At 38.1% G+C, this 18,918-nt stretch overlaps 2 protein-coding genes across 5 annotated transcripts in view; one reads left to right on the top strand and one right to left on the bottom strand.

Moving 5' to 3' along the window:
* Nucleotides 1-18,918, bottom strand: part of LOC117988107 (probable E3 ubiquitin-protein ligase RNF144A) — a 197,743-nt gene that overhangs the window by 6,781 nt on the left and 172,044 nt on the right. The window lies entirely within an intron of this gene.
* LOC117988577 (uncharacterized) overlaps nt 1-18,918 on the top strand; it is a 109,098-nt gene that overhangs the window by 61,296 nt on the left and 28,884 nt on the right. Inside the window, exons 2-3 of one of the 4 annotated variants that reach the window (XM_069502988.1) lie at nt 4,841-4,896; nt 17,647-17,718. The exons of 1 other annotated variant lie outside the window; for it this stretch is intronic. The gene's annotated coding sequence lies outside the window, so the exon portion shown is untranslated. The remainder of the gene's footprint in view (nt 1-4,840; nt 4,897-17,646; nt 17,719-18,918) is intronic. 2 more of the 4 variants (XM_069502989.1, XM_069502990.1) reach the window with 2 other exon arrangements.

Raw genomic sequence — 18,918 nt, 5'->3', positions numbered from 1 at the left:
TTCACATCAAGCGCGCAGCCTCAATTCAATTTAATTTCGACCCACTTGGTTCAGGCCCACTTGGTTTGGACCTGGCTAGTAACACAAGAAAGTCTCATTCAAGCCTCATGAACCTATCTATCATCAAGAACTCCACAGCTTGAATCAAGATCGACACGGCAGATCTACACGTCACGTCCAAATGACACTGCGATGATCTCATTGCGTTTTTGCACGATCTTCATGCTCTCATCTCAAAAACATCACATCTAAAACCCCCATTCTTAATAGATTTTGAACTCTAATCTAAAGTAATTAAATGCAATTTTGTGCGGAGTTGAAATAAAAAGGTAAAGTTATTTTGTTAAGTCACTGTGAGAATTTTTAGACATCCGTTTTTCTTTGGGAACTTCTCATCAAATCAAAGTGTATGTTTACTTATTTAAATCTGGTTACAATTATAAAAAAAGTTATGTAGGTACCTATAGCCCAAGTTCATGAGTTTGCATCTCTCATCTCTGTAGACGACTATCAGAACGAACAGTACAAGTTTTAAGAAGGTACCTACCTTACCTAATTAGTATATATTTTTTTAAGTATGGCGCTGCTCTTAATGATAATAATTTTCAAGCTTATTTTCTTTAGTTTCGAAAAAATAATTTAGTAGAAATAACATCTCATTAGAAAATTAAAGAAAGCGTTGGAAAACTTAAGTACTTCAAAGATTGGAAAATGATCAAGTTTTTCTTTTTTTTCTGAATTTACTAAAAAAAATATACCGAATCAATCTTGATTAAATTTTAATATGTGCATTTCAATGACTTTAAAATTACGAAACCAATTAAAACGGGGTCAATGCTCAAGAGGTAGGTACTATTAATTAAGAACGTATTAAAAACTAGCTTATGTTCGCGACTTCGTCCGCGCGGACTACATAATTTTCAAACCCCCATTCAACCCACTTAGGGGTGGAATTTCGAAAAATCCTTTCTTAGTGGATACCTTACTCTTTACAAAGAACACACCTTCCAAAATGTCATGTCTCTAGGTCCAGTGGTTTAGGCTGTGCGTTGATATATGAGTCAGTCAGTCAGTTAGGACTTTGAATTTTATATATAACTAGCTTATGCCCGCGACTTCGTCCGCGTGGACTACACAAATTTTAAACCCCTATTTTACCCCTTAAGAGGTTGCATTTTGAAAAATCCTTTCTTAGCGGATGCCTACATCATAATAGCTATCTGAATGCCAAATTTCAACGCGATCCGTCCAGTAGTTTGAGATGTGCGTTGATAGATCAGTCAGTCAGTCAGTCAGTCAGTCAGTCAGTCAGTCAGTCACCTTTTCCTTTTATATATATAGATATAGAAGAAGAAGATCATGAGTATAAATTGGTAAAATCTTCTGTTAATCGAGATTCAATGAGAAGTAACCCTAGTAGCGCCTTAGCTCTCTCCCTACTCAACAGCTTTTTCCATACAATTGTAGTTTGGATCTCATTTCATAATTAATAACCAATCAAACTCAATAAAATTTTGTAGACACGTTTTAGAAACAAATATCTCTGTCTGTGGTTTTTCAGATTTCCGTAAAAATGTGGAATTTTAAAGTTACACACTCTCAAAGATTTGTATGTAAATCTTGTAAAGATTGGTTAATAATCTAATGCGAACCAAACACGTTTGTATAGAGAGCGCTGGGGAAACTTCTTTTAATGCAAGGAATTCAGTACAAAATGCTAATTCCGATGTAATACAACGGTATTCTCTAGTCTCAAGTATATCGGAAAGAGATCAAACAGTACAGAGCCGAGATGTATCTTACAAATGAAACAATGGCCGCGCTGCATTGTCGCCAAGGTTAAGTGGACATTTACCATATCTAGACAAAACTGTTCGTATTACATAGATCGAATGCTTTAGAGCAGGCATGTCAAAGACACGGCCCGCGGACCGCGTCCGGCCCTCAAACCATTTCAATACGGCCCGCCACCAGAATCTCGAGAGGATTTTTAGACGGCATGCAATCGATGTAACCACGCATGCTGAAAATAGCGCACGTTTTGCGAGACGTGCGAGCATTTAAAAACTATAAAAAAGATTTTATTAATAGTTTTTAAATGTCATTTCATCCCGACTATATCCCGACTAATATTATAAAGGCGAAAGTTTGTATGTGTGTGTGTGTGTGTGTGTGTGTGTGTGTGTGTGTGTATGTTACTCCTGGCCCGCTAACACGCCCTAAATCTTAAAGATGGCACTTTAGGAAAATCAGTTCGACACCCCTGCTTTAGAGAATCTTCTCTATCTGTGTAATAGAAACAGTCCGTGCAATAGAAGTCCTAGGTATCTACCTAGGACTTCTACTTTATAAGTTTTGTTTAAGTTCGATCCCGGGCATGACCCTCTAACTTTTCGGTTTTAAGTGCGTTCTAAGCAGTTAAATTATTGTATCACTTATTTTAAAGGAAATCATTGTGGGGAAATCTGTATGCCTGAGAGTTCTCCATATTGTTCTCGAATATTGTGTGAAGTCTGCAATCAGCATTTGGCCAGCGTGTTAGATTATGGCCAAACCCTTCTTATTCTGAGAGGAGATCCGTGCTCCGTAGTAAACTGGCGATGGGTTGACAATGATGGTGATTAATGGTAAAACTAAATCTAAGAATCAAATTCTGAGTGTGTTCATAATATTATGATAAGGACTTTAGTGATAAGGTCGCCCTTTGTTTTTTTAGTGTATCCTGTATTCTTATTCTCTGTAAATCTATTAACAATAAAATTGTTTTAAATTAAATTAAATTAAATTAAATTATGTATTGGTAATTTTTATAAGTCGCTTTCTACAATTTTTAGTGCTTAAATATGTGACCGAAGTTTCACTCAAAAACGTGATATCAGTAAACGTCTTCCACAAGAATTAAAATTTGAATAATATTTTTTTATAAAATTAATATTTTATTCCAAGACTCCATTAAGAAGGGATAGATCTTTAATATTTTACTTTTTTCTTTGTTATAATCGTTATATCTGAAGCAATATTCAATAGTCCCTAAAAATCGAAATTTGGGAATACGGATTCTCAAAGCCAATATTTAATTGGTTAAAAATGCACATGCGAAAAATTAGAGGTCTTAATCACTAGGCTATCAGGAAATTTATAGCTCTTATCAAAACTGCATGGCCCCATTACTTTGATAACTTGACCTGCTAAACTGGCCCAACTGAAGATTTTGCATTTCCGAGAGTAAATAGTTACTTTAATAAGCTAGCTTGTGCCCTGTCAAAGGCTGTCCGTTTACTGCGGCGCTCAAGAGACACGGAAGACTGAGGGAATTCAAATCGCAAACAGTGATTACACATCCGATAATGGAAATAGGGAATATTATTTTAATAGAGGACTTGTATTTTGTTGGGTTTGTGAGTTGGGCCTGTTTATAATCTGAAGCGATTTTGCCTATTAAATTTTTCTTGTCGTTATTATTATGTAGGTATAATGAACCAAAAGCTTAATTTACTATAATCCGCTGAAACCGATGAAATCTGTATGGTGCAACATGCAGCATGCGACATGCACCGCCCGCCCTCCCACAGCTAAACATGCAGGAAAAACCAACCACCAAGCAAGCAAATAGCAATACGCGATGCAATGCATTGTGATGCGATGCGTTGCGTTGCGATGTGTTGCGTTGCGGTGCATTGCGTTGGACTGCGCTGTGCCGCGATGCGATGCGTTGCGTTGCGTTGCAATGCAATGCATTGCGATGCGTTTCGTTGCGTTGCGATGCGATGCGTTGCGTTGCGATGTGATGCGTTGCGTTGCGATGCAATGCGTTGCGTTGCGATGTGATGCGTTGCGTTGCGATGCAATGCGTTGCGTTGCGATACCCTTGGATACCACAGAGTAACTTATTTGCTTCATTTGTTTAATTTGCAGCATTTGTGACCGTGTACCCCTGGCATGATATCCATGTCCAATCGCTAGAGCGTGTAAGTTGCGCCATACATTTTGACATGACGCAAGCTGGCCGACAAGATGGCACTGACGATACGTCAATGTTGTCGGATTGTAATGACGACGCATCTCGCCATTAGCCTTATGTTCTGCCCATACAGGAACAGTTTTGTCCCGATATAGTGAATGTAAGCCTAAAGACTCTCTAACAATGCCTTGGCATTATTCTTCCTTTAGGAGTTTAATGTTTTATTTCGATATCCATACATATATATAACTAATGATCAGTGCAATGTTTAAGACATATCTTTGCACATGATATCTTAATGGAATGGGTAGAAGACAAATTCATAATAATCTCCATTCTTCATCATGATCAATCCACCGCCGGCTCACTACAGAGCACGGGTCTTCTCTCATAGTGAGCAGGGTTTTGGCCATAGTCTACCACGCTGGCCAAGTGCGGATTGGCAGACTTCACAGACCTTTGGATCATTATAGAGAACTCTCAGGCATGCAGGTTTCCTCGCGATGTTTTCCTAACTAAACGAAACTATTTCGTAGCTATCCAAAAATTCAAAGGACTCCGTCCAAAGTCAAGACGCGTGAAGATGAAAATATCTACTCGTGTGACTGTACCTCCGTACAGTCCTGATCTTGCATCTGTGACTTCGGGCTGTTTCAACATCAAGGACCAGCTCAAGATAACATACCTTTAAGAGCTATCAGGCATGCAGGTTTCCTCACGATGTTTTCCTTCACCGTCACCGTTAAAGCAAGTGATATTAAATTGCTTAAGCTGTGGTGGTAATTATTTTGAAAGATTGCGATAAATTAAGCTGTAAGTATTCCAAAATTTATCTAGTGAACTATCTACCGCATAACAAGTTATGTTTGTTTGTTTCAGAAATCGGAAACGATGAGTTGTAGTCGTATAAAAAAATAACGATCATCAAAAACAAGGTAGGTATGTAGTATGTACCTATGTTCTAACTGTTACAGTTGAGTAATTTTTTCTAGTAATAAAGACTAGCCTATTATAAATGCGAAAGTGTGTTTGTTTGTTGGTTTTGTGGTTTGTTGGTTTGTCCTTCAATCACGTCGCAACGGTGCAACGGATTGACGTGATTTTTTGCATAGGTATAGATAAAGACCTGAAGAGTGACATAGGCTACTTTTTATCCCGGAAAATCAAAGAGTTCTCACGGAATTTTTAAAAAATCTAATTCCACGCGGACGAAGTCGCGTGCATCAGCTAGTCTGGAATAGAATAGAACCTAGTCCCAATTAAACAACAGCTTGCGGCAACAAGCTACGATAACGTCGACTCGTCAGATTGATATATAGCTCGTATACTTAAAGATCCCAGATTCTAGGGCTGTTATCTAGCAATCTAGATAGCTTCAGTATCTAGGTCATACCTTTAGGCTTATTGAGACCTGTTTCTTACGGCGGGTTGAACGGAGAAGCGGATAGGCTTTTAAAACTTGATATTTTGTAATATTGCTCATAAATAAAGTACGTACTGTTAATTTTAAGGTAACTGTGTTTTTAACAATATAATTAAGGAATAAAATATAAATAGCCACTATATTGCACATATAGAAGTGTTAGCAGATAAGTAGATACCTATTACATACCTACATAAGGGCAAAGGCCCTTCAATCACCAAAAAACTTTTTTACTGAGGAGTAGATTTGACGTCTTGACAGTTTTGATATAGGAAATCTATCTCTATCGATCGCTTCCTAAACAAACGAAGTTTGATTTTTATTTCAATAAAACAAAGCAATCAGCTCAAATTAATTTTGTAAAGCATTCAACAAATTAATACAATGTGTCCGTAATTTGTGGATTTCCGAAAAATACATCATTTCAAGTAACCGCCTTCAAAAGGATACTTATAGGTATTTACTCCTCTTAAGATCGACGACCTCCCTGGCGCAGTGGTGAGCACTGTGGTCTTAGTAGTGGGAGGTCCCGGGTTCGATTCCTGGCAGGGGTTTGGAATTTTATAATTTCTAAATTTCTGGTCTGGTCTGGCGGGAGGCTTCGGCCATGGCTAGTTACCACCCTACCGGCAAAGCCGTGCCGCCAAGCGATTTAGCGTTCCGGTACGATGCCGTGTAGAAACCAAAGGGTTTAATAAAAACTGCTATACTCCTTCCAGGTTAGCCCGCTATCATCTTAGACTGCATCATCACTTACCACCAGGTGAGATTGCAGTCAAGGGCTAACTTGTATCTGAATAAAAAAAAAAAAAAAAAAAGATACACAAAACGTTATGAATTGTAATTTCAAAACTATTAATTATATGACTCTAAAACGATTAACCTCAGATCAAATCGGGATTAAACTAATTAAAAATCTCCACACAATAATCAATTAATATCCCACGGTAAAGATTCATAGTCATTTAAAGTTATAGAAGCCGAATATAACTAATAATAACTAATAATAGGTGTAATAATGATACTGATAGTCGATACCCTACGCTACGCATTCATTAGAAAATTATTAAATGATTTTCAAAATAATCCATGCGTGCTTTTGTGTGGGATCGAATCATCGATAATTACCACAGACAAAGGAGAAATGTAACAACACTATCTATGTAAAAAGAAAAAGGGATCAGCCTTAGTGATGTGCCGCCGAACAAAAGATCGATATCGAAGCGCGGGTGGCTTCGATTTTATAAATAAATTAGTTTTAATTGAAACGTCAGTCAGTGCTGGGCAAGATGCGTGTGCGTTGGTTTTTTTTTAATTATAAGGGCGGATGTAGATTGAACGCTTAATGCTCCTTTTGAATGCAATTAACACGTTGTATGATATCTATAATATAAGTATGTGTATCATCTTATAGCATTCTTAACTTATTAAAGCCAATTAGTTACGCTTATTTTTTAAATTAGATCGAAAAAAATTATATGGATTTGGAGGTATAATCGAAGTATCTTTGAACTACGTATATTGATGTACTAGCTGAAGCCCGCGACTTCGTCCGCGTGGAATTAGGTTTTTAAAAATCCCGTGGGAACTCTTTGATTTTCCGGGATAAAAAGTTGCCTATGTCACTTTCCAGGTTTTTATCTATACCCATGCAAAAAATCACGTCAATCCGTTGCACCGTTGCGACGTGATTGAAGGACAAACTAACAAACCAACACACAAACACACTTTCGCATTTATAATAAGGATACTGATTGTTTTCTGTCTTTGTAATTGTAGATATTTTGCCTGTGTGTGTTTTCTATGGACGAGACTCGAGAGCACATTTTACTAGAGTTCTATGCTGAAAAGGAATTCTAGTCATTGTCGTCATCAACCGTGGACAAGTCCACAGGTGGACATAGCTCTCTTGTAGAGACATTCCACACGCCACGGTCTCGTACCGCCGCGCCGCCTGAATCCTGCGACTCCCTGCGACTCTCGTTGACTATCCTCTGTCCACCTAGTCTGACAATGGTACACTTTCCGTTGCGAGGTCACCATTCAAGCACCTTGGGACCCCAACGACTATCGTGACTATAACACCATTTCAGCTTAGCAACTCGTTTAGCTATGTCGGTTATTTCCTTTATTTGATCTTTCTTTTTATGAAAAAATATATGCTAATCTGTTCTTAGGCAACGTGTTACATTGCCTTACTTTTTTGTGAAGCAATGGTTCGATGACTAAGCAACAAAATCAATCTTAAGCCGATTAAAAATATATTTATTGCTAATTTATTCTCTATGATCCAGTAAGGGCCTACCACAACGGATTACTAGTTGAACGGCGACTTTCTATTCACAATCATTTCTATTTTGCTCTCGTATTTGTAACCTTATTCAACTGGGATAAGGTGGATAATATTTAGTTGCTATATCTATCGGGATCTAAGTACAGCGAATTAAACATTCCACAGATTCCTAGCGTTATATCTGTAAGGTTAGATATGTCCTGGACTTAGTTTTGTTTAAAATGTCCATTGTCCGGCCTTTGTTTGCGAATATCGTCGCGAAATACCGATTACCTACCGCTGTACCGATAAATAACTGTAACGGAACAGGTAGTTAATAGTTACCTTTATATAGTATTTTCTCACAGTCTCCACCTCAATACAGGTGTGTTGAATACTTACATCGCTAGCTAGATTCAATTTCCGCTCATGACTATTTGGGAGTTTACCTACTTAGATATCATCATTCCCAACCGATAAACTTCCACTGCTGGAGATAAGTCTCTTGTAGGGACTTCCACACGCCACGGTCCTAAGCCGCCTGAATCCAGCGGCTGTCTGCGACTCGTTAGATGCCGTCTGCCCACTTGGGGGTCTTCCAACGGTGCGCTTTCCAGTGCGAGGTTGTGAGGTTGCATATCACCCGGTTAAGATTTGGCTTTGGCTAGTTTATATTGATTTAACAGTCTAACAGCCCGCGCAGACAACGGACTATTGTCCGGGCAGGGAGGACAAAAATGAGGGTCTAAGAACGTGCGTGAACGCGTGCGCATAACGCACACGACGGACTAATAGTACGGCGAAACACTGTAGTAAAAGATGAGGGACTTCTGTCCTCCACGGACAACAGTCCTTCGTCTGCACATACCATAACTGCACCATCAAGACTCATAACCGCAAACCGATTGTCCACCAGTACGCTTAGTACAAGATCTTACTTCTCAACAACGTTGATAGTATTCGAGTGTCGAAACACTTACGCGTTATGCTTACAACTGCCTTGTTTTAAAGCTCAAGTTTGTCTACACATCTACAGTCAGCGCTCCAAGCGGAAATGTTGCGAAATTAAAATCAGTGGCATTGAACTTTTTACTTCAATTCAAGGCTGTTTAGGTCAATTTTACTTTGACGTTATTGTGTTTTGACTCTCGAATCCTAGCAACGTTTGGTGAGACGTAAAATCTTATACTAAGCGTGCTCCTAATACCGATCACGATTCACATAAAACGGCGTCGATTTATTCCGTTTAATAAAAATAAATCCCCAGATCACGGCTGTTCACGCTTCCAATTACCCGACTACCGCGTTGTAGTCGCGTGAATGGCCGGCTTTATTTTTATTTATATGGTCTAAGGATTTATCGCTAATCTTTAATTTCTGTACCAATAAATCTTGTTAGATTAAATAGTTTTTAAGTCGGTTCGGTTTAAATTAATTGCAACAAACTTAATTTAATTTCAACAAATTGATTCTTACCTACCTATTAAAATTGAATTGTAGATAAATGAAACACGTAATACTAGAACTGACAGACTATTTTATTAGTCTAAAGACGAGGAAACATTTTCTTTAGTCTTCTTTATTGATAAAATAAAATAAAAATCTTTTTTATTCGAATAAACTTTTACAAGTACTTACGAATAGTCGGATGCATCTACCACTGGTTCAGAATGCCTTTCCTACCGAGAAGAACTAGCAAGAAACTCGGCGGCTGCTCTTTTCAAATATTTGGTGCCTCTTCTACTAGAACAGAGAATAATTATTGTGGTAATCTGGACATATTATAACATCTATTGTAGGTGGTAGGTATAATGCGTAGGACTTTTGGACTTTAATTTGTTTAACCTTTTTTTCCGCGTTTGCTTTAAAAAAGTCTAAAACGTTAATATCATTTTTAACATTACACGGCTAATATTCATATTCATATTTTATTGACATGGCTAATAATCTTTTTTTTTTAACTGTAATCAAATAATTTAAATGTTTATAAATCCCACATAACATTTTTCAATACAATTGTTTCACACAATTATAGTAAAAATTAAAGTTAGAGGGGGAAAACAGTATGCCTACGAAAATATTTATTTAGGTCGATCGATATTCCGTTAATAATAAATTCACTGCCGGTAATTTATATTGGGAATTGTATAAAATTATCAGTGTGCAATGACTTCGATTCAATGGGCGTAATAAGTCATGGCAGTGAGCGAATTTGACAGCTCTATAAGAAGCAGTTTATTATACAGAAATTTCTTAATTTTATCGGCTCAGAAATAACGGTAAAAAGGAAGAAAAATTACCTAAAATCGAACCATGGGAATTCAATAACATATTTATCAATGTATTCGTTGTGCATATGATTTTGACAGCTGCATTAAAAAGTAATTAAGTAAGAATTCGATGATTATGGGAAAGTACATTTTGATAAATTGATCACTTAATTTCATTGAATTTAGATTCGGCATAACGGTAGGTACAAGTGAATAAGTTATTGGTACGTTATATTATTAAGTTATTTTTTATTTATCGATATTTCGTATTCTTGCTATCCCTATAGGTCATAAAGTTTCATTTTCGTTTTCTTTCATTTCACGAATATTTTTTTCGATAATGGATTTATTTGCCATAATTTTTTTTAATAATAATATTCTTTGATTTTGACTTTGACACTGACGCCCAGGCTTTTATATGAGTTATGCTGTGGAATGGAAAAGAGACTAAATTATAAAAGCCCATTTTAAAGTATCATATTTTGAATTAGTGCTTGGTAAATTAATTTAGATACCATCTCTATCTGCTAACTTCACGACCCATCTGTTTAACTGATTTTGACGGGTACAGAGATAGCTTGCATCTCGGAGACAGACTTTTTATCCCGGAAAATCAAATCGTTCCCACGAGGCTTTTCAAAACCTAAATCAAATAGGTGAATTTGCGAGTGATATATTATCTATTTATATATTTATTTGGTACAGAGATAGCTTGCATCCCGGAGATGGAATATAGGCAATTTTTATCCCGGAAAATCAAAAAGCTGCCACAGGATTTTCAAATAACCAACAGCTACGCGGAAAAAGTCACGGGTATCATCTAGTTTTTGTTTAGATAAATTAGAACACCTAGTTAATTGTTTGAAAAAATAAGACGAAATCGCTAAAGCTTATATCTAGAACCGCTTAAACATAGTTCGTTCTCACGTCTTGGAATGCTAAGGCGTTTTCACACTGTGAAGATAATTAATGGAAAAACTCGACTCTTTTGACCCGAAGCGCCTATTATGTCAATAGTGAATGTAATCGTCATTTCTTACGACATACCTACAACAGGTGCGAACTTGGATAAGTGTCGTAAAATTAAGATGCGTAAAAATATTACATAATTTTCTTCGGGCTGATATGCCCTGGCTTTGTTTGGACTAGGTGTGATTTCTAAAAAAACATTTCTTAGTGAAGGTCTATGTTCTAGAGAAAACCTAGGTAGGTATAGGTATAAATAGGGCCTTGGAAAATGATGTGTTTTTTTGTAAAGTAGTAGTTTATGGGGCCAGAATTCATTATTAATGAGAATAATTTCAAAAAAAAACCATGATTTTTATTTATTTTTAACAAAATTAATTATTGACGTCACGCTGCAACGGAAAGCGATTAATGACGTCACAATGCGTAAACCACAAATATTTTTCACTAGACTCTCAATAATGAGAAAATATCTATGATGCAGAGATCTAGGCTGCGTTCAAATTAGAGGCACTTTAGAGGGTGAATTTATATTATTTGAATGTTCGCTAAAAAGGCCTCTTTTTCTTGGTTTATCAATTTTGTCGCTTAGTCCCGTCCTTCACTATGATCTTATTTAATATCTTGGGTAGAAACTCAGCTTAAAGGAATATATTCCCTACTAGCTGATGCCCGCGACTTCGTCCGCGTGGATTTATATTTTTCAAAATCCCGCGGAAACTCTTTGATTTTCCGGGATAAAAAGTAGCCTATGTGTTAATCCAGGGTATAATCTATCTCCATTCCAAATTCCATCCAAATTCGTTCAGCCGTTTTTGCGTGATTGAGTAACAAACATCCAAACATCCACACTTTCACATTTATAATATTATTAGGAACTAGGATAATACGATTAAGGATTCAGTATTCAGTCTATAGTTCGTTTTCCAGACTATATTGTTATAAGATGGGCACAATACAGGCGGGGCCGCAAGCGTAAACTACTACCAACCTACTCCATAAAACGTTTCAACTGCACATATTATAAATTCCAACTAACACTATCTAAAAGCTTATCTTCCCGGCTATCCCATAGAAATACCCCGCTTGAATCGTACGCCATAACGCCATAAAATATGGCAGCAGCAGTTCTTATAACAATAAGAACTTCGCAATTTATTATGACGATTACAATCGCAACCGATATTAATGCTTTGTTTGTTATAGAGTCCGTTTGGTGTAGCTAGTGCACTTGCTTATGTACTTGACTACACAAACATTTGCCTATACACAAGAAGACTCTATTAGTTTTAACAAGTGATAAATTGAACATTATTCTGGCTTGATATACGAGTATATCATAAAGGTAATAAAGCAGTCATGAGGAAATCTATATTAAAGAATAACTACTTTAGCGGCATTTAACACAAAATTAGGGTAAAACTTCTATCTACCTTATTGATTATGGGGAATTTCATGGGGAATTCCATTAGATATATGAAATCATCCTGTCTCCTTTTTGTTAACTGGAGACCCGGTTCGCTGTCATTACAACGAGATTTTTGTCTTTGCGGATTAAGAACCAAGACTAGATTTTCTAAAAAACAATTTCCATTCAACTTTACCTATGTTAAGCTTCATCGCACACTCAGTGCGCTGTGCGACAATAAAGTGAAATCGACATCGCGAATAATTTAGCAAAAGCAACAACATCAACAGTCACGAGCCGTTACGGGATAGTAACTCGCGTAAGCACTGGCCGAATGTAAAGAAAGCACCATGATAGTAGCAGGTCCGGTTCCGACCCAATTCCTCGGTACAAGTGATCATAAGCAGTTTATCATATCTGACCGTTATCTACTATCCGCTTCGTTTAGCCCGTTGTTTAGTTCACGGCTCGCCCTTAGGGTCCATTTGCACAAAAGCCTTGGGTAAGTTAAACAGGTCTTTTCCGAGATTTCCCTTTGATTTTTTTCTTGATCTGGGATGCAAGATATCTCCGTACCAGATTCCGTCAGACGTAGGTGACTATGAACTGAAAGAGCATGATTATGATAAACTAAAATACTTACCTCAACTTTTTTTTTATTCATATACAAGTTAGCCCTTGACTGCAATCTCACCTGGTGATAAGTGATGATGCAGTCTAAGATAGAAACGGGGTAACCTGGAAGGGGTATGGCAGTTTGAATTAAACTCATACGGGCTTGAATAGTTTGTCCATAGTGTCATAGGCGAGTATTAGTTTTTGAACTTTATCTAGTTTAACTGCGCATATAATATACTGCGCGTTTAACATACCTAATTGTAAAGACGCATAATGTTATACGTGTAAGTAATTACGCATTAAAACCCCTAAGAAAACATCATAAGAAAACGCGTAAATATTCTACACAGTAAACAAAAAAAGCTTTAATAACAATTTAATGGTATTTTTTCAGCGTCCATTGCTAAACCAATAAAGATTTCGCACGAGCTTCAAAAACCTATAATCAATTACACATATATTTATGGTCCTCTAAAATTCTCATGTTAGAGTAAATAAACATCGTAAAATTTAATGGTACAATGTACGAGGAGGAATAATGCGCATATTAAAGTTTATTCGGCATCTGGCCAAGCAAGAGCGAAAACTTTGAAAAGCTCTGCTGGGCGAATATCGCGGTAAAAGCTGGCTGACTGATTGACTGGCTGTTTGACTGATTGACTGACTGACTGATTGACTGGCTGACTGACTGACTGACTGACTGATCTATCAACGCACAGCTCAAACTACTAAACGGATCGGGCTGTTTGGCATGCAGATAGCTATTATGACGTAGGACGTCCCCTCGTGTGCGAGTCCGGCTCGCACTTGACCGGTCTTATTTTGTAGAAAGCCACTTTTTAGCAAAAGAACGACAGAACAAGTCCGGCTAAAACCGGACACCTGGCTATGCCTAATCTAGAATCTAAATACTTAGGTACATGTTAGAACAAGACGAGAATCTTCGCGTAGCGGTGCTAAGTCGTAGATCGTGTGAATGGGCCTGACACTAACTAGCGCGACCCAAATCACACACCATCCCGAGCTGAGTGAGGACTTGAGAAGTAGCTTTCGAACATGTCGGTCGTTAATTGGCACTCATGGTCCGATTTACGATAGCTATCCGAAGAGTATACCGATAGGCCGCAAGAATGTGATATAGTCAGCGTATATCAAGCTTAATAACTTAAGTTGCAATCGTTGAAACTAAATAAATGCTTGCGGTATGCAACATAGCATTTTCACTGTGGCCTAAAAAGGCACATGTGCAACCTTAAGCTCCAGGGCTTGGACACCTGCAGACTGTGCCACGAGTCTACCGAGACTCCGTGTGAAGTGTGAAGTGGAGACAAACACAATAGATCGGAGACGGTCGCAGTGATACAGGGATATCAAGAACCTGCATAGCCCCAAAGTAGAAGAAGAAGATTCAACATAGCTCTCTTTATACATGTAGGCGAAACCTTAATATGTACCTTTTTTTAAAGAATATTAGCCATGTTAAATGACAAATATTCACCTTTCCTCTCCAACTAAGCGTCAGGCTTGTGCTAGGAGTAGGTACGACAATAGTGCAACGGACGGGGTTTGAACCGTCGACCTTTCGGTTTTCAGTCCACTCCTTTACCGGTTGAGCTATTGAGGCTCTATTTATAAATCCTATTATTGTATTATAGATTTCGTCTCATGTTTTTGTTTTTGTACTAAGCTAAACGCTACCCTATATTATCAAACAATGTTCTGGCCATTAGGAAGCCACTCCTAGGAAATGTAGTGTTTTATCAAAACGCTGTTAGAAGCTGTATAACTTTGTAAGGCAATAATAGCTTGTTAATCGCTTAATTGGCGAACATGTTTTCATATCGAATCTGTATCAGTTTGCGAGGATTCGCTGCTGGAATCAGGATGCTCCAGGAATTTACACACTGCAAATTACTAAGTAGCACAACTTCGATAAGACTGCGGTGCAGTGAAAATATCCCCTCGTACACAAAAAGTTCGTAAAACCGATAGACGTTGGGGTCCCTAGGTACTGGAATGGCGACCTCGCATCGGAAGTTGCAGCGTTGACCCCTCACTGTCAGTCTCAACGACAAGGACAACCCTCTTCAAATCTGCTATCTCCTACATCCATCCATCCATGTACAATGTACATTATTTTCGGCCGCGTATTGTAATTTCTTAGATAGGTACGACTTGCACACCACATCCCCTTTCCTCTCCAATTAAGCGTCAGGCTTGTGCTAGGAGTAGGTACGACAATAGTGCAACGGGCGGGATTTGAACCGTCGACCTTTCGGTTTGCAGTCCACTCCTTAATACCGGTTGAGCTATTAAGGCTCTAAATTGTAGCCTCTTTTGAAATGTTTTTGAAAAATCCAATTATTTCAAGAGTTTCAACTAGGCTTCACCAGTAAATAAGATAAATAGCCAGGAAGCGAAACATACCATTCACGCTTTGGCGATAATTATTATAATTCGTGTCGATAGTATAGATTTAAGATTAGTGCGACGTCAGTACCGACTGCCGGCAAACAAAGAAACTGCTAGCTCCTTGATAGCATATAAGTTATAGCTTATGGGCCACTTACGGTCTGTGGGTATTGATTATTGATGCCCGCGACTTCGTCCGCGTGGATTTAGGTTTTTTTTTAAATCTCGTGGGGATTTTTCGGTTTTTCGGGATAAAATGTAGCCTATATGTCCTACCCCGGGATGTAAGCGGATTTCATCAAAATCCATGCAGGGTAAGGTGGCACCAGACGACGAGGAAGGCCACCTAGCGATGGACCGATCCGCTGTGGGCGGTCCCGTGCACGAATGACTATCGGCCAGCAGGGAGAAGTGGTGAATGCTCGTGAGGCGTATAACATCTGCTCCCAAAACGTCACTTCTTGATGACCATGACCTATTTATCAAGAGTGTTAGGACGAAGAAGAAAATATAAATAATAGCAAAAACTTATCCTTAGTTATTATTTCTTACTAGATTACCGCCCTATCGTAGAGCTATATTTTTTCTAAGGAACCTTTTATATTACCATACTTGAACAATAAATGTTATCTGAAATGTGCACGTCCCGTCGAATCTTATCTGGTAAACGTATAACATCGTGCCATAAGATATCAGTAGCCCGGCCAGTGGTCGTTAGCTCAAAATCATCGCTGCATCAATAAAACGGGAGACCCGAGTCCCGTTGCCTTGTAGCTTCAAAATCAAAGAGCCTCGATAGCTCAACGGTTAAAGGAGCGGACTGAAAACCGAAAGGTCACCGGTTCAAATCCCACCCGTTGCACTATTGTCCTACCTACTCCTAGCACAAACTTTACTTATTGGAGGGGAAAGGGGAATATTAGTCAGCATGATAAACGTGGCTAATATTCTTATTAAAAAACCGGCTAAGTGCGAGTCAGGCTCGCGCAATGAGGGTTCCGTACTACAGTCGTATTTTTTCGACATTTTGCACGATAATTCAAAAACTATGATGCATAAAAATAAATTATAATCTGTTTTAGAATGTACAGGTGAAGACCTTTCATATGATACCCCATTTGATATAGTCACTCACTTCGAAAGTTGAAAATACTAATTATTAATTCATGACCACTATTTAATTTTTTGTGTGTGATCTAACCCTAAATTCGCGGTTTTTAGATTTTTCCCCAAATGTCAGCTATAAGATCTACCTACCTGCCAAATTTCATGATTCTAGGTCAACGGGAAGTACCTTGTAGGTTTCTTGACAGACAGACGGACAGACAGACAGACAGACAGACAACAAAGTGATCCTATAAGGGTTCCGTTTTTCCTTTTGAGGTACGGAACCCTAAAAAAGTCAAAGTCAAATCATTTATTCAAAATCCATACTAATATTATAAATTCGAAAGTGTGTCTGTCTGTCTGCCTGCTAGCTTATCACGGCCCAACAGTTTAACCGATTTTGATGGGTACAAAGTTAGCTTACATCCCGGGGAAAGACAGGTTACTTTTTATCCCAGAAAAGGATCTAAATCCTCGCGGACGAAGGCGCAGGCATCATCTAGTACGTAATAAATTACACTTTTTGATGGTCGGTTGTTGGGTTTGTAAGATGATAATAAAGTGGTGATAATTATAACGAGAACTTAAAACTATCGCTACGAGGGTTCAAAACGCGCCAAGGTCTGAGAAGAATATAAATAAATTTTATAAATACAATTTTATAAACTGTATACCTACCTTCGATGCAAGAACAAAGGACTGTTCGACTAGCTAATGCCCGTGACTTCGTCAGCGTCCATAAACTACTAGCACTATACAAAAAATCATATCATTTTATGCCTACAGTCCAAGACCCTATTGGTGATGTAGGCACAACTTTCAAAGAATGTTCTCTTCTAGTAAGTTCTTAGTTATAAGATGTGATGTGTGGCACAGTTTTGTAAATAAACATCTTTTCTTACATCTTTCTTTCTCTCTTTCTTTAAGAAAAGAATAAACGATCTTTCTTTTTCCATCCAATCGAAGCCGGGGCGGGTCAGCTAGTTTGTAATAAACGTCTAGAAAATCCCCGTGAGTTTATGTACTAGGTACTTAATAGGTATGGTATAGTGCTCAAAACTGAAAGATAAAATAACGATAGCAATTTCTTACAAACAGCTTCTAAAACAACCTGTACCTAGGCTGTTATTAACGTGCTAATAACTGCAAGTTTACGATACGACCGCCAGATAATCGGTGAAATATCTCAAGTGAAATGTTCATCGACAGGTATCGAACCCGGAACTCATCGGGCTCATAACGCTACGGGGAGTAAAGGCGGACGGACATTGGCGTAATATTGTAAGTAGTTACATATGATCTAAGATCCGTTATTAGAAATAGCTACACCCTCATCTGTTATTTAATCGTGATAGAAAATCAGTACCCATATTATATTATATAAGCTACTACCTATTTTAATTACTATGTACGTGTCTGTGAACTGAGACGCATGCGCGAACTGAGACCCTGTGAAAAAGGACCCCGGATGGGTTCGAAAATAGTTGGACTAACGTCGACAAAACACGTGAGTAAACCCGGTGTATGATATAATATGTATAATGGAAATTACTCACGATAGTTTAAACGCAAAGGATATTTCGTTAAACTGTGATACTAGGTAATAATATACAATTAAAAGTATCCCACACTCACGAGTTCTAATTTAAACTTGTTTCGGATACACAAGGCATTGACAGCATAATGTCAGTGGGATCAAATAATTTAACGCGAAAGGTTGAATTTGAGTGTTATTTAGTATCAGCCATGAGCCACACCTTCGACTGGTCTGCTATAACTCTATATCTCGCAATAGATATCTTAATTATTCATATAAGTACCAAGAATATAAATGCGAATAACATATCTGTCTGTTTGTTCACCTAGTGGGGGGTCTTCCAACACTGCGATATTCTAGTACCTTGGGACCCCAACGTCTATCAGTTTTTCGAACTATGTGCCCTGCCCACTTCAGTTTCGCAACTCGTTGAGCTGTCTCAATGTCTGTTACTCTAGTTCTCTATGTCTATATCTCCTCATTTCTGATTTGATCGCGTAAAGAACTCCAAGCATAGGTCTGTCCATCGCGTCGCCCACTGAGTGACTCTCCTAAATGGTCATTAGGTGGATAGACATTAAACTAGTCGCTGGATTCAGGCGGCGCAAGACCGTTGTGTGTGAAAATCCCTACAAGAAACCTATCCAGCAGAAGACGTCTGTCGGACGTCGGTTGACGATGATGATGTGTCTGTTTGCTTGTCACAGTCTGTTACCTATTACGGTCCATCCACCGATTTTAACGAAATTCGATTAGTAACCTGGAGAGGGACATATACTTTTTATCTCGGAAATTCAAAGAATTCCTAAGGGATTTAAATAAAACTAAATCCACGCGAACAAAGTCGCAGACATCATCACTAACATCCGTACTCAGAGTCGCTTATTCGTTACTTAAGTTTAGTTAAAACGAGACAGAGCTATATCTCTCTCATAAATCTGTCT

Source organism: Maniola hyperantus, chromosome 14, assembly GCF_902806685.2.
Source record: "Maniola hyperantus chromosome 14, iAphHyp1.2, whole genome shotgun sequence".
Classification (NCBI taxonomy): domain Eukaryota; kingdom Metazoa; phylum Arthropoda; class Insecta; order Lepidoptera; family Nymphalidae; genus Maniola; species Maniola hyperantus.
This window is presented reverse-complemented; position numbering and strand designations above follow the sequence as displayed.